Below are 10,602 nucleotides of genomic sequence, written 5' to 3'. Positions count from 1 at the left end.
GCTGGGATTTGGGCTGCAGCGGATGCTGGGGTGCAGTGAGTCGCAAGATGGATCTTCCCACTGTGACCCACAGCCCTTGGCAGCAGACACAGCTCCTCTCCCCCCCACCAACCACCCCAGCTCTTCCAACACCCAGACGTGCCACGTTTCTTATGTCCCCGGGACTGTCAGGCCTCTGTGAGCCCCAAAACAACATGTCAGCATCAAGCCAGAGACTCTTATCAACCATTAAGCCTGATCCTGACACTTGGGCTGGTAGTGACAAGCAGTCCAGTCTAAAAGTCGAACTCTTGATTGCCCAGCATTTCACAATTCATTATGTACAAGACAGTTAGTTTTGTCTGCTGAAATGCCCGTTCCTGGTTTAAATAATGGGCAGAGATCTGACAAAGCTATTGCATCTGCCGTGGGAGCACAATTCCACCCAGGGGAGGGCCCCACGGTCCCGCCGGGAGGGGAAGGGGGTGAGAGCAGCGAGCAGAGCGCAGGGTGAGGAGGAGGCTGCTGCTCACCTGGAGACGCTGCTGACGCTTAACGTTTTATCCCCTATTGCCAACTTCATTGCAGCTCCTGATTTATTAAGGGCTCAGGGTATCACAGGGACAAAGCTGCAATATTTGGGCACACTCAGGCTTCAGTTTCTTAAGTCCCAATAAGCAATAACGTGCTGTGGCAGGAGACGTGGGTACGTACGGTTTCCTCGAGGGGTCAGCAAGGGAAAAGCTCGTCAGACAAGCGCGTGGTCCTCGCCAGGTACCTGCAGCACAGCAACGCCCAGCCCAGCACCGCGCTCAGCACAGGCCTCGCGCGCAGGCTCCTGCAGCGCAGAGCGGCAGCAGATGGAGCAAGAGCAGCAGCCAACCCTTCTGCAGTGAGAGAGCCCCCCAGATTCCTCAGAATCAGCATCTTCAGGGAATCGGGCCATATGTCTCTGTTTCGCCTGCCCGGCTTTCGCTGGCACGGCCGGCAGAGACGGGTTTCACACCCAATCAGTGTCTCAGCACAAAAATAGCTCTGGCAGTGCCACTTCTGCACTGTCGGGAGGGAGTCAAGGTCCTTTGAAATACGGCTTTGTTCCCACAGGGGCAACAAAAAGCTCAGCTCGCAGCAGCTTGAATTATTAAAGCTCCTCACTAAATTTTATTTTGTGCCCTTTTTTGAAAGGCAGTCCTAAAACGGGGGCTTAGGAGAAGATCTCTTCAGTAAACAACCTATGGGAACATGTCAGCACCTTTAAATCTCTGCCTGGCAGCCCCCATTCCACTCCATCTTCATTTTTGAATAGCTGCTGCATATTTTATGTAGGAAATATTTCATTCTGATGATGGTCTTGCTCTATTACATATCAAACCATTTCAGGAAAACAGCAAACTTAAAGGGGAGGAAAAAAATAATCACTCCAGCTGAATGAAAAACGCAGGCAGGACGGGCACGGAGCTGGTGCTGCGGGGAACACGCGGCTGTGCAGAGACCGACCCGCCTGTGCCGCAGCGACAGCGGCGCCGGCGCACGGGGATCCCCGTCCTGCTGCACACCGGAGCCACGGCAACACGGGCCGGGGGAAGGAGCGTGGATTTGGGCCCCGGATCAGCAAAGGAGATGCCGGGGGGCGCTGGGAGCCAAGGGGCGCCCTGCACCCGTGGGCACGCTCACTTCAATACACGGCTTGGGGAGGAGGAAGGTGCATAAAACTGCACAGAAGCAGTCAGGCCAACGTTCCCAAGTTGGCAAACTATTAATACACAGCAAGGGCTCACCACGCTGAGGTTTGCTTTACCAAACACTGTGTGGGAGTCGCACCCAGCGCCAGCACGTGTTAATCAGATCCAGCTCCTTTCAAACGGGGTCCGGGGAGGACCCGGCACCCAGATGGGCACAGCGAAGCGCAGACCTGCCCGCACCTTCGATTCCTCTCTGCTTCCGAACCGCTGCTGGCTCACACTGATCACTAGACGCAGAAATCCAAGGTCTCAGGTGTATTACGACTAGAAGCACATTGCATTTAAATAATTTACACCTATGCGTAAAAAATGCCACGATATGCTGGAGAGTAACAGGGCGCTTGGCATTGCCGCTGCGCTGCCTGCAGCACCGCGGGGCTGCGGCCCCAGAGGGCTGCTTTTGGCACGTGCAGCTCTTCAATGAAGTGAATGTACTTTTCAGCAAGGGGAAAAGAGGCAAAGAGCAGCCCCCCGGCTTTCAGAGCCGCTGCCCCCAGACCTACTTCTCTGCGCTTGGGCTGGGACGGCACCGTTTGTCCCGGCAGCACACAAACCAGAACGGGGGTTTTGCACCATGTCCTGAACCTGGCGGTACCTGCGGGGCCAGCCAGGACAGACACCCGCCAGGGAGCCGATGCAAAACCAGCCCTCGGCCACAGCCAGAACAACAGTACAGACCCACACCAGCGCCACCCACACACAAAACCACCTTATCACCGCAAACAGCGGCCCTGCCCCTGCAGCGTGATGCAAACGTTTCCATTGCGAATCCACGGCTCGGGAGCCGCCCGGCAGCCCCGGCACGGCACTCCCAGTCCCCTTCTTGACTCCTTCTCACCCCTTTTACTAAGCAGAGATTGCTTAATATTTATTAACATTAATTGCAGTGATGCCTGACGGTTGGACCCGTGTGATGGTGAAGGATCACCATGCCTGCCCATCATCCCACACACGCCGCTTGCTCAGACTTTCCGTCCTCCTCAGTCTCTTTGTATTCTGGTTGCTCCTCACCCGGGTCTCACCTGGGCCACCTTCACCGTGGCAAATCGCACAAGGGCTGCGGCGATGCCGCCGGCGCTCGCAGCGCGTCCCGGGCCCCCTCCCCGGGGCATCGCGCAGCCCCGGGCACGCACAGCCAAGCGCTTTGCCGCCGCTCCTGCCGATTTTGTCCCCGTGAATATTTGAAATCGAACAGCAATACAAACATTTGGATTCTAGACACTTCCCAACCCCGACCTTATTTATCACGCTTGGCTCTTCTCCTGGAACCAGAGCCAGAAGATGCTCCAAACAATTTAGGTTATTTAACATACTGTGCATAGATCAATCTCACTCTCCCCTCTAGCCACGGGTTTCCCTTTGTGGTTTGCTGCACACTTATTATGTCCATCAATATCCAAATAATTAAAATTCCCCGTTACCCGGGTCCTGGCTCCCTGACGAGCTCCTCGTAAGCTATAAAATATTTCATGACCAACATTCCTTAAGTGCCCAGGAGGGCACAGAAGTACTCGCCTTCGCCTCCTTTCTGTGCGGCCACTCGCCCCAGACCTGACAGCACACCAGCCCTCGACAGGAGCGCTTGATCCCGGCCCAGGGAGTTCCTCACTTGGGCAGGCGCCACCGCTCTCCCGATATGATTAGAGGACATGACTCAAGCCAAAAAGTGCTAATTACGGCACAGAAGGAAGAGAGAGAAGCTGCTGAATTACACCTAATATGGAAGCAGAGTCAGGAACAGATTGCGAAGCCATCGCCACAGAGGTGCTGAACACAGGGCTGTCCCATCGTGCTGGGGACACGGCGCCGCAGCACCCCGAGGCAGCCACAGGCCGCTTGCCAGCATCCTTTTCCTGCTGCAGTTTGCATCATACATAGAGCAAATTGAATAATAAATACCATGAAGAAAGTGCATTATTATGAAATACGGGGTTTTCCAATAATTAAATCATGACTATTACTTGCACGTATAAAATCAAGAGAGGGTAACTGGGACAGCTGGGCTAGCTGGAGCGTCTGACGCGAAGATTTGCAATAAACAACATCCCGTCCTCCAGTTCGCCTCTTCCCCCCGCTGTACCAGCTTTGCATTTCAGTACTTGAGGGGTGATACTGTCGGACAGACCCCATTTCCTCAGCCTCCTGCGCAGAAAGCTGCGCCCCGTTTGCCGTTCTCTGGGCACACGACGGGTCTATTGAGGGGAACGACGGCCAGGGCCGATTTCTCCAAGGCGGGGAGCGGCCGTTGGGGCCGGCAGCCGGGGTTAGTCGCGCGGTGGCGTGTCACCGCTGGCATGTCACCGCTGCCACGCGGAGGAAGCGCCGCGGCCGCCCCAGCGCCTGTTTGCAGAGTTGCTCAGCGCGGTTGCTAGAGCGGGTAAACACGGGCAAACAAAGGCGTGAGGCCACCCCTCGGAACCCGGCTCCCCGAGAGCTCTGCCTAACCGATTCCTTAGGAAAAGAGAAAACCAAAGCAGACAAGGCACTGCTATTATTGCAGAAAGAGGCTGTCTCATGCTGGGCTCTGCTGCTAAATATATTCAGTGTTTACTGTACGCAAGAACAGTAGGAAGCCTTCCGAAACGGCACGGGGGTTGCTCCGATGTTTTTCAGCAGTCAATCACGCCCAGCTTGAGCTGTTTTTGTCATGACGCAAATGGAAAATATTTTCCTGGTTTAATTCCTACTGATCAAAGACATTTCCTCAAGGAGAGCAGCCCGCGGCGCTGAGGGCAGCAGAAGGCTCCAGGAAGCCCTGTCCCCGCGGGGCGCCGCGCTCGGCGCAGTGGGACGCCCGCGAGCAGACGGGCGAGTCGGGACACGGCCCGGCACGGCAGGGGCCGGCAGCAATGCCAATAACCCTTTCTCTTCCCAATTCATGTGCTCAACGAGAGACTCAGTGTTCACCCCCGTGCTGGCCAAACGCAGCACTGAGGACATCTGGCTGCCCCCAGGTTTGTCCCTGCAGGGGGACAAGCGCCGTCCCCTCCGCTGCACCGCGTCCTCTGTCCCCCAGCCGCCGCCGTGGTGAGGATGCCTGCGGACGGGCAGGGTCTGGGGTCAGACATCTGCTGGATTGTGTTTACTTTCTCCATAAGGTTTCCCGAAACAGCGTTGGGAAACGCTCCTTCCACAACCCTCATCGTGGCAGAACTGACTCAGCTTTCAGCACGGAGAGGGCTCTGCGGACGTGGTCACCGGCCTCGTTGACTCAACGTCATGCCCGACGCTGTTTACTGATAAACAGTGTGTTTGGTTTTAATTTGTGCCTCACGTCAGCACCGCTGGCTCCCCAGCCCCTCCTGCGCCATCCCAAAGCGCGGCCGCCCGCGGGCCAGCGGGCACCAGCCACACAACTGGTGGTTTGAAGAGCAGCAGTGACCCACACACATCGTAACACCCAAACCCCGAGCTCCCCTGCCCCCCCTCCCTGCCCCTCCAGCCCTCAGCAGCGCTGCTCCCAAAAACAGGAGTGCTGCTCAGCCTTTCCTCCTCGACGCTTTCGCGGAGCAAAAGCGAGCAGGTCGGAGCGACCCAGGCACTTGGAAGCGCTCAGATCAGCATCAGACAACCCGCACGAGAGCTGCTTTACCCAGCGTTCTCCACCTAAATGGCCCCTTCATGTATTAAGGAAAACGCATATGGCCCCACGCTCGCGTTTCCGCACATTAATTACACGCTGCAGCCATTGGGTGATGTGGCCAAGGCCGTGGAGTGTCACATCACACACAGCTCCAGCGCCAGGATGACAGCAAGATTGAAAATGGGTACTGACCCATTTCTTTTTCAGGGTTTCTTATGTAAGATATAAAAGAGGGAGAGGGGACGGGGCTGGAGCAGCATGGGGGCTCTCCCTCCGCCTCCCTGTGTGCTGCTCCGGCCCGTGCCCAACCTGCGCACAGCTCCGTCCTCCTCCCCTCCTACACAGAGCTGCAGTCAACTCGCAGTCCTAAAACCGTTCTTCTTTGTTTGAAGTGCTTGCATAAATAACCCGGCACAGACAGACCAAAACACCCATAAACTAGCAATGACACTTGACAAGGATTCAAGGGCAGATCTCGAGAACAAAGACAAGGCTCCCTTGTAAACAAGGCATCAGTCACTGAGATTATAACAATTAGGCAGCGCGGTTGTCAGGAAACATCTAGAAGGCATCACTGCAAGAGCTACACAAGTCTGCCAGGGGCTGCTGCTCGGGCAGGCGGGGATCCTCGGGGCTGGACGGAGCGGGTCCGTGTCCTGCTGCACGCTCCGTGACTCAGGGGTCGGGATTCTCCCTTCCCTGGCTCTGCCCGGCACAGACCGGTGCTGAAACTGCTGTGCCAGTGTCACCTCTGTCCCCGGGATGGGCTTTACAGCCCTGCGAGCGCTCGGCAGAGCGGCAGCTGACGCGCGCTGCCGCCTGCAACGGCTGGGGAAAACCGCCGCCGGCAGCCGTTCATAACCTGCCGTAACCCCGAACGCTCCCGGGAACAGCCCGAACGCGGCTCCAGCAGCTGCGCAGGTCTCAAACCTGTGCAACACCCCTGCAAATCCCCGCAACACCTGTGCAACACCCACGCAAATCCCTGCAACACCTGTGCAACACCCACGCAAATCCCCACAACACCTGTGCAACACCCACGCAAATCCCCACAACACCTGTGCAACACCCCTGCAAATCCCTGCAACACCTGTGCAACACCCACGCAAATCTCCACAAAACCTGTGCAACACCCACGCAAATCCCCACAACACCTGTGCAACAACCATGCAAATCCCTGCAACACCTGTGCAACACCCACGCAAATCCGTATGACACCTGTGCAACACCCACGCAAATCCCCGCAACACCTGTGCAACAACCATGCAAATCCCCGCAACACCCCTGCAAACCCCCGCGATGCCTCAGCATTAAAACCTGCCCCCCGAAAGCCGGTCTGCAACAGCAGCCCCTGCGGTCCGGCAGGCCGGCCCTGCGGAGCATTCGGCTGCAGAGCCGCCCGGTGACAGCAGCGCCATCGCAGAAATCGCTTTTGCAGCAGGTACCGAGCGAGAGCTGCCCGGCCATGGGAGAGGGCGACAGGAGGCAAACACCATCTGTTTTCTCCAAGGAACTCTTTTGTTACTGGAGGAATCAACTACAAGGCTGATAACACCGCAGTTCCCAGCGAGTCTCCCACACGATTTACATATTGGCTGGTGCCCTGGTAAATCTCCGAAGGCGCAGGCTGGGTGTTTCCAGCAGCTCTGATTACCAGCTTTCTTCTCCCAGCGCCACTCGAATACATGTCCCCAAGCCCCGGCTGCACGCTGCTGCCAGGTACACGCTGCTCTTCCCAAACCGCGGCCGGGACGGGAGCGACCTGTGCCACGCGCCTGCTTTGCTTGGCCACAAGATTAAGGGACTAAACCTAAATCTGCAGGTTTTCTGCTGGCAAAGCCCGTCCCTCTGAGCCAGGACCCAGCTCGGGTCCCTCTGCTCACAGCATGTGCTTCTTTCCTCACCAGGGAAATGCCCTTTAATTCGCTCCTGGGTGGATCACGGACCAGCACAGCGATTTTCAAATCAGAGCTGAAAACTGCCTCAGAAGGTTAAAGTGGTGAGGGCTCGGTCACCGCCCGCGGCCCGGAGCTGGGAAACAGCCCTATTGCTCCGCAGCAGTGCGCTCAGAGCAGATGAACGAGCAGCACATGCAGATCACAACCAGCTCTCAGGCTGAGAGCTCTGCAGGGAAGGTGCCTTCCCATTTTAACAACCCTCACCAGGTACCACAGCTTAACACCCCCATGTCCGCATGCTGCTGAGCATCCCCACCGCCCTGCCTGCATCCCTGTCACTCTAAGAGCCGGCTTCCCGCAGGATGCTGTGCCAGGACATTTTGCACATCTACCCAGATCCGGCACTGCCCCCCGTGCACAGCCCTGGGCTGCAGCCACCATGGCTCCGGGAGTGATGGTGACAGCCAGGGCCCCGCAGCAGGACAAAGGCAGCATCCTGTCTGCCAGCCCTTTGCAGAGAGGAAGCGGCTGGGCAGAGATTAGAGCCATGAGGAGGGGGACACTTAGCACCAGGACGTGTGTCTGGTACTGTCACCCGTGGGCTGGGCTGCGCCAATGACCCCAGGCAGCCCCGCGGCCCAGCCCCGCGGCAGGATTTCCCGTGAGCCCGTCCCCAGCCGCAGACAATGAGCCGTCTGACAGCTGGAGACAGCTCTGCCTTGGCCCTGCTCTGGCCAGGCTGCTCGGGGACCCTCAGGAAGATCAAACAGGAAACTCAGCAAAGAAAGAAAAAGGTTGTTCGTGCTTGACAGTCTAAACTTTCATTGCCATGAGTGCTCTTGCTGACCCAGGAGGAAGATGCTCTGGCTGCCAATCTGCCGCCCGCCCCACCAGCAGTGCGTCCCCTCCACGCGGGGAGCACCGCGTTGAGCACGTTGAGGGTCCCTTTGCACGGCGCCTTTGGGGAGCCTCAAGCAAGAGGAGAAACTGCCTGTGACTTCCCAACATCCAGCCTGTCCCCTGTCCCCAGCCCCCGTGACAGCACACGTGTCCACGTGTCCTCAGCTCTGCTGGACATGGGGCCGCTTTAAAACGGTTCTGGCTTTTAAAAGGGCCCGAAGTTCCTGTTTCTGCTCTGTTTCTTAACAGGCATGATTTACTTACTGTAATTGGCTATTCATTATGCCCTCCACTGCATTATTAACTTAGTGATCGTACATTTAGCAGAGAATTTACGAGAAACGAGGAGACATTCATTACCAGTAACACCACAGGTTTTACTCTTATATGGTCCGGGTGCGGTGCGGGGCTCGCGGGCCGAGGGCAGCGCTGGCGCAGCCGAGAGCTGCGGCCGATGGGCGCGCGGTGACAGAAACGCTCCTGCTGGCCTGGGCTGCGGGGGCTGCGGCGCAGAGCTAACGCCCTGCAGGCTGCGCCCGACATGACAACGCCCGCCCCAGCAGCCCAGAAACCAGCACCTCATTTCGTTTTCATAGGCAGGATGAAAAAAAGTATTGAACAGACACAGCACAATTTTTCCCCCATTAAAACTTTCATATGGAATGTAACCACATTAATCATGCCTTTGCTGTCTGAAAACCTGCAGCTTTTTTCTCCTTTGTTGTGTGAGTGGGACTGTCTGAGAAACGTCTTTACCTCCCATCAGCTGAGCTGCAGCAGAACTGCTGCTGAAATCCATCCCACTGCACCGCACACCTGAACTGGGGACACAGGACAGGTCACGGGGAGCACACACAGCCACGTTGAGTTCTCAGGTTTTGTAAGAGAAGGGCAGGGCATCCTGCCATAAGAAATGGGACGAACGCTCCCCGATGCTTTACTCAAGAAACAATAACCACAGAAAACCCACCCGACAGCAAACACGCGGAAAAGCCCAGGTGGAGCCGTGGCACAGCAGCCAGCGCGGGACGCAGCCGCGGGCGGGCAGAGCGGCGCAGGCGCCGCCATTCGCACCACACGGGTGGCTGAGCATCCCCAGGAATGTGGGCTCTGCGAGGAACACGGTGAAGCGGAGCCTCTGACCTCCCGGCCGTCCCGCAGCCGCGGCTCCGGCTCTGATGCGGTTCCCAGCAAACACCAGCAGCCGCATTCTGGAGGGGTCGGGATTCTCCAGCCGCCCGGCAGAAGCAGAGGCTGCAAGCGAGCCAGGATTGAGCACACGTGGCGAGGGAGAGGACGGGGAGAGCAGAGCTGGCCTGAGGCTCCCGGGCATCGCAGATGCTTCGATTTTTATATGTGCTAAAGACAAAGCACATATATGTATGTAAAAGGCAATAATTTAACCCTCCTCTCCTGTCCCAAAGCCTTGCAGGCACCCTTCCAAAGCCTCAGTTTCTGAGTACCTGGCCCATGGCTGGGAGGTCTCTGCAGCACCGATGCTGCGCCCCTCAACACCAGCGCGGTGTTACGAGCCGAGCAGGCTGAGGCAGGCTGCTGAAAGGAAAGCTATGCAAAACATGCCCTGGCAAAGCGCAAAGGCATCCCAGATTCCCTTCTTTGGAGTGATTTTGGACAGTTACATAAACGCACACCAAGTTCTCTGCAGGGGTTTGCATGAAAGGCGCTGGCTGCTCCTGTCCTGGCCTCCCTCCTGCTCTGGGGGTTTCCGGGTGCCCTGTCCCACAGTCGGATCCTGCGGCAGCTCCCAGCTCTGCCCTGAGCAGCCTGCGGGTGTATTCGGACCCGCAGACCTGGCCGCTGGGTCACCGCGCTCCAGCCGTTCCCTCTAGCAGCCGCTGGCTCTGACCGCGGAGCCGCAGGCTGGGCTTGCCCCGCAATAACTCAGAAACCTCCTCCTCAAACGCTCCATGGCCGCGGGCCAGGACACGGTGCCGGCTGGACAAGCTGCCCCAAACCTCGGCACGAACCCGCCCGTCCCCCCGCTCCAAACCCATCATCTCGTCAGGAGCAATTAGGGATGCGGCTGAGCCGCTCTGCAGAGAGGGTGGGGATAGGAATTAATCCTCCTGTTAATGCGTGAAATGGAGCATTTGCGTTTCACGAAGCAATTATACCATAGTAGCAGGAGCACTATGATAGAAATCGCACCTTGTCTGAAGTTCCACTCCAACCCAACACATGAGTAGTTCCTCCTCAGCATTACTGGGAAAGCAGCATTGGAAGACTGATAGAAACAAAAGTCGCTGGAAAGAGACAGATGAGGCATGCTCCATCTCTGCGCCGGAGTTCAAGGCAACTACATTTATACAAGGGGGCAGAGAAGCTCGGGGGAGCACAGGCATTTGTTACCGCTCGGCACAAGATGAGCTCACAAGACAACACTTCATCCTGGCAGCCCTCGGCTGTCTTTCTCCTAAGGCAGCAGCTCCATTCTCGGTTTCCATGGCAGACACTTTTCTGAGCTCGTATCTTCCACAAA

At 57.2% G+C, this 10,602-nt stretch overlaps 1 protein-coding gene across 9 annotated transcripts in view; it reads right to left on the bottom strand.

The window, feature by feature from the left end:
- Positions 1-10,602, bottom strand: part of ZMAT4 (zinc finger matrin-type 4) — a 101,840-nt gene that overhangs the window by 5,491 nt on the left and 85,747 nt on the right. The window lies entirely within an intron of this gene.

This window comes from Columba livia, chromosome 25, assembly GCF_036013475.1.
Source record: "Columba livia isolate bColLiv1 breed racing homer chromosome 25, bColLiv1.pat.W.v2, whole genome shotgun sequence".
NCBI classification, from domain to species: domain Eukaryota; kingdom Metazoa; phylum Chordata; class Aves; order Columbiformes; family Columbidae; genus Columba; species Columba livia.
This window is presented reverse-complemented; position numbering and strand designations above follow the sequence as displayed.